The sequence below is a fragment of the Phocoena phocoena genome, chromosome 3 (assembly GCF_963924675.1).
Source record: "Phocoena phocoena chromosome 3, mPhoPho1.1, whole genome shotgun sequence".
Lineage (NCBI taxonomy): Eukaryota > Metazoa > Chordata > Mammalia > Artiodactyla > Phocoenidae > Phocoena > Phocoena phocoena.
The window spans coordinates 167,615,571-167,621,695 of NC_089221.1; the positions used below are offsets into that span (position 1 = coordinate 167,615,571).

The following is a 6,125-nucleotide window of genomic DNA, read 5'->3' on the forward strand; positions in this document are numbered from 1 at the left end:
ATTGTATTTAATTGGAGATGTTGGTGTGAATTCATGGTTTTCAAAATATATAGAGAAATAAATGTGTATGTGTGTGTTTTCTCATCTGCCTACTCAGAAGTCCTAGGATCAGTGACACCCCAATAACAATGAGCATACTTAATACTCAGGTCTTGGTTTCTAATGCCATTCTCTGCTTAAAAGCAACCAGGACTCTTTGGAAAAATGGTTGATTCCAGGGTTCAGACAAGGAAAGTCTACTCAGCAAAAAACGGATAGGCACATGTCAAAAGAATACAGAAGCCAGCATGAAAGGCTTCCACTGGCAAAATCAAAGAAAATTTAAGCGTCAAAAAACAGAAAGAGAAAAAAGGAACGTCAGCAAAAACGGCAGAGTAAAATTTGCCTTTCCATAAAAACAATGAAAAAACTGCAGAATTTGTCAGAATCAACACTTTTCGAACTCTGGCAATCAACCAAAATCTTACAGTAATTCAGGGAGTAAAGAGAAATGACTCAATCTCAGTAAAGAACAACGAGCTTGGTGGAATTTTAACGTACCCTAGTCCCATTCCCCACTCTCCAACTCAGAAATAGCCTTACAGACTCACAGACATAGAGAACTGACTTGTGGTTGCCAAGGGGTGGGGTTTGGGGGGAATGGATTGGGAGTTTGGGGTTAGCAGGTGCAAACTATTATATATAAAATGGATAAACAACAAGGTCCTACTGTATAGCACAGGGAACTATATTCAATATCCTGTGATAAACCATAATGGAAAAGAATATGAAAAAGAATATATATATATGTATAATTGAATCACGTTGCTGTACAGTAGAAATTAACACAACATTGTAAATCAACTATACTTCAATAAAATAAATTAAAAAGAAAAGAAATAGCCTTGGGACTTCCCTGGTGGCACAGTGGTAAAGAATCCGCCTGCCAGTGCAGGGGACACAGGTTCGAGCCCTGGTCCAGGAAGATCCCACATGCTGCAGAGCAGCTAAGCCCGTGTGCCACAACTACTGAGCCTGTGGTCTAGAGCTCTTGAGCCACAACTACTGAGCCCGTGTGCCACGACTACTGAAGCCCGCGTGCCTAGAGCCCGTGCTCTGCAACAAGAGAAGCCACCGCAATGAGAAGCCCTCGCACCACAATGAAGAGTTGCCCCCATTCACCGCAACTAGAGAAAGCCCGCGCACAGCAACGAAGACCCAACGCAGCCAGAAAGAAAGAAAGAAAGAAAGAAAGAAAGAAAGAAAGAAAGAAAGAAAAAAATATTTTTAAAAAAAGAAATAGCCTTAAAAAATAACAGCCCACATTCCTGGTACTGAAGAAAAAGAACAGAGCGGGAGCTTTTACAAAGCCTCATTCCCAAGGAAGAGTAATTATCTGATCTGTCTAGTGGTTCCCCAGAAGACCACACTCAAAAAGCATGTCTTTAATTGACCTCACTTGAACTTGCCCAATGCTAAAATCCTCTCAGCAGGGAGCACCTGTCAAATGCTTTAACAACACAGCTGCCTGAGGTGATGGGTAACAGTTGGGGGTAAATAGCTTAACCAAAAAGTCTTAAAAGGAAACGTTAAGGAATGAGATGTCCTTAGGGACTTTGACAAGTTCCAACATACCCTGGGAATCTGGAAGGCCACGTGTATGTGGAGGGTTGTGTGCATACCCAGGAAATATCTGAAAAGGTGCTAAGCTCTTAATTCTGGCAGACTTTGAGGCTCTGAGAAGGCAGGAAGGGGAGGGGAAAGCAGAGTTTAAATCTTCCTGGCTGAGTGTTGAAGTTGTGTCTAAGCACGCAGAGATCTTGGGTGAAGACTGCGGGACTTTTAGTTTCAGGTTTTCAGGGAAGTCTGTTCAATCATTAGCTCAGCACCAAACTAAGTAGAGATTTTAGTTACCGTACATGACAGAGAATAGTGACTTTGCAGAATTAGTTCAGAGAAGTCATTAAATAAACAAAAAAACAACTACTATGGAAAAACAGCAATGGTAACAAACCTTCAGGAGGAGGTAGAATCTAATTTCCATAGTTGCCATATTATATTACAAGGGATACCTCAGAGATATTTTGGGTTTGGTTCCAGACTAGTACAATAAAGCAAATATTGAAATAAAGCAAGCCACATAAATATCTTGGTTTCCCAGTGCACATAAAAGTGTTTACACTTTATTGTAGTCTATTAAGTGTGCAATAGCATTATGTCTAAAAAAACACTGTACATACCTTAATTAAAAATACTTTTTTGCTAAAAATTACTAATCATCATCTGATAGCTTAGAGTTGCCAAAAACCTTCAATTGTAAAAAAATGCATTATTGCAGAGCCTAATAAAGTGAAGCACCATAAAATGAGGCCTGCTTGCATTTGAAAGGTCCAGTTTTCAACAAAAAGTTATGAGACATACAAAGAAACAAGAAAATATTACCCGTACACATGAAAAAAGTGAATAGAAACTGTCCCTGAGAAAGTCCAGTTATTGGTTACCAGACAAAGACTTCAAATCAGCTGTTTTTAAAGTGATCAATGAGCAAAAGTAAATCATATTTAATAAACTAGAGAAGTATGAGAATAATGTATCACTAACTAGAGGATATCAATAAAGAGAAATTATAAAAAGGAACAATGTAGACCATTCTGGGGTTAAAAAGTACAGGGACTTCTCTTGTGGCGCACTGGTTAAGAATCCACCTGCCAATGCGGGGGACATGGGTTTGAGCCCTGGTCTGGGAAGATCCCATATACCACAGAGCAACTAAGCCCGTGCACCACAACTACTGAGCCTGCATGCCACAACTACCAAAGCCCGTGTGCCTAGAGCCTGAGCTCTGAAACAAGAGAAGCCACCTCAATGAGAAGCCCGTGCACCACAAGGAAGGGTAGCCCCTGCTTGCTGCAACTAGAGAAAGCCCACATACAACAATGAAGACCCAATGCAGCCAAAAATCAATCAATCAATCAATCAATAAAAGTACAATAACTGAAATGAAAATTTTACTAGAGGACAAATTGCTATTGATTTGAGTAGGTAGAAGGAAGTATCAGCAAAAAATGAAAATGGATCCATTGAGATTAGCCAGTCTGAGGAACAGAAAAAAAAAAATTAACAGAGCATCAGAGACATGTGGAACACCAGCAAGCATACCAACATATGCATAATGGGAGTGTCAGAAGGAGAATAAGGACAGAAAGGGGCAGAAAGAATATTTGAAGAAATAACAGTTGAAAACACCCAACATCTGATGAAAATGTTAGGCTACATATCCAGAAGATAAATGAACTCCAAGGAGGATAAATTCAAAGAGATCCACACTTAGACACATAATAACCAAACTGTTCAAAGACAAAGGGGGGCTTCCTTGGTGGCGCAGTGGTTGAGAGTCTGCCTGCCGATGCAGGGGACGCGGGTTCGTGCCCCGGTCCGGGAAGATCCCACATGCCGTGGAGCGCCTGGGCCCGTGAGCCATGGCCGCTGAGCCTGCATGTCCGGAGCCAGTGCTCCACAACGGGAGAGGCCACAACAGTGAGAGGCCCGTGTACCGCAAAAAAAAAAAAAAAAAAAAAAAAAAAAAAAAAGACAAAGGGAATCTTGAACACAGCAAGAGAAAAATGTCTCACTTTGTACAAGTGATCCTCAATTAGATTAAGTGTATTTCTCATCAGAAACTGTGGAGACCAGAAGGCAGTGGGAAGACATATTTGAAATGCTGAAAGAAAAAAACCTGTCAATCAAAGATTCTATATGCAGCAAAACTACTTTATTCCACCATAGACAGGAATACAGTACTGATAAACATCACATCATGCATGAGCTTTGAAAACATTATGCTAAGCAAAAGAAGCCAGACACAAAAGGGTGTTGTATGATTCCATATATATGAAATAGATAAATCCAGAATAGGTAAATCCATAGAGACAGAAAGTAGATTAGTGGTTTCTGGCTCTGGGGGGGAGGTGGAAATGGGGAGTGACTGCTTAATGGGTATGGGGTTTCCTTTTGGGGTGATGAAAATGTTCTGGAACTAGATATTGGTGATGGTTGCAGAAAATTCACAACATTATGAATGTACTAAATGTTACTGAACTGTATGGTTCGGATGGTAAAATCTATGTTATGTGTATTTTCCCACAATAAAAGAAATGAAAGGAGTATTTCAGGATGAAGTGAAAGAACACTAGACAGTAACTCAAATCCACATGAAGAAATAAAAAGCACCAACAAAGGTAACTACACAGGTAAATATAAAAGACAGTACACATGTATTTTTGGTTTGCAACTCCTTTATTCCTCCATCTGATTTAAAAGACAACTGTATAATGCAATCATTAGAAATCTAAGTTGATGGGCACATGTGTATAAAGATGTAATTTGTGATAATAGCTGCACAAAAGGAGGCAGAAATTGAACTAAATAGGAGCAAAGTTTTGTATATTATTAAAATTAAGTTGATATTACTCTGAACTAGATTGTTATAAATTAACAATGTTAATAGTAAACCCCAGGGCAACCACTAAGAAAATAAGTCAAAAATATATAGTAAAAGAAACAAGAGATTTTAAATGATACACTAGAAAATATCTATTTAATAGAAAACCCTAAAGACTCCACACAAAAACTACTAGAACTGATAAACATATTCAGCAAGATAGCAGGATACATGATTAACATACAGAAATCTGTTGTATTTCTTTACACTAACAATGAAATATCAAGAAGGAAAATTTTTAAAAATCTCTTTTTAAATTGCAACAACAACAACAAAATAAAACGAAGTACTTAGGAATTAACCTGACCAAGGAAGTGAAAGACTTATAAGCTGAGAACTATAAAACATTGAAAAAGGAAATTGAAAATGATTCAAAGATATAGAAAGATATCCCATGCTCTGGGATTGGAACAATTAATATTGATTAAAATGGCCATACTACCCAAAGCAACCTACAGATTTAGTGTGATCCCTCTCATATTACCCATGACATTTTCCACAGAACTAGTACAAATAATCCTAAATTTTATATGAAACCTTAAAAAAACCAGAATTGCCTAAGCAATCTTGAGGAAAAAGAACAAAGCTGGAGGCATAACCCTTCCAGACTTCAGACAATACTACAAAGCTACAGTAATCAAAACAGCATGGTATTAGCACAGAAACAGACAAATGGATCAATGGAACAGAATAGAGAGCCCAGAAATAAACCCACACACCTATGGTCAATTACTGTTTGACAAAGGAGGCAAGAATATACAATGAAGAAAAGACAGTCTCTTCAGCAAGTGGTGCTGGGAAAGCTGGACAGCCACATGTAAATCAATGAAGTTAGAACACACCCTCACACCCTACACAAAAATAAACTCAAAATGGCTTAAAAACGTAAATATAAGACATGACACCATAAAACTCCTAGAAGAGAGCATAGGCAAAACATTCTCTGACATAAATTGTACCAATGTTTTTGTAGGTCAGTCTACCAAGGCAAAAGAAATAAAAGCAAAAATAAACAAATGGGACCTAATCAAACTTATAAACTTTTGCACAGCTAAGGAAACCATAAACAAAATGAAAATACAACCTACAACTGGGGAGAAAATATTTGTAAATGATACGACCGACAAGGGCTTAAGTTCCAAAATATACAAACAGCTCATACAACTCAAAAACAACAACAACAACAAAACAACCCAATCAAAAAATGGGCAGAAGTGCTCGCTTTGGCAGCACATGTACTAAAATTGGAATGATACAGAGAAGATTAGCATGGCCACTGCGCAAGGATGACACGCAAATTCATGAAGCGTTCTATATTTTTGAGTTATTTGTAGTGAGGTGGATGGACGTAGAGTCTGTCATACAGAGTGAAGTAAGTCAGAAAGAGAAAAAAAATGCTGTATGCTAACGCATATATATGGAATCTAAAAAAACAAAAACAAAAAATGGTACTGATGAAACTAGTTGCAGGGCAGGAATTAAGATGTAGACATAGAGAATGGACTTGAGGACACGGGGTGGGAGGGGGAAGCTGGGGCAAAGTGAGTGTAGCATCGACATATATACACTACTGAATGTAAAATATTTAGCTAGTTGGAAGCAGCAGCATAGCACAAGGAGATCAGCCTGGTGTTTGCGATGACCG

General features: G+C 38.4%; 1 non-coding gene across 1 annotated transcript; it reads left to right on the forward strand.

The window, feature by feature from the left end:
• The first annotated feature begins 5,694 nt into the window (after positions 1–5,694).
• Positions 5,695–5,801, forward strand: LOC136121821 (U6 spliceosomal RNA). Its single transcript, XR_010655822.1, has one exon. It is a non-coding gene; the product is annotated as a U6 spliceosomal RNA (small nuclear RNA).
• Positions 5,802–6,125: the final 324 nt, after the last annotated feature.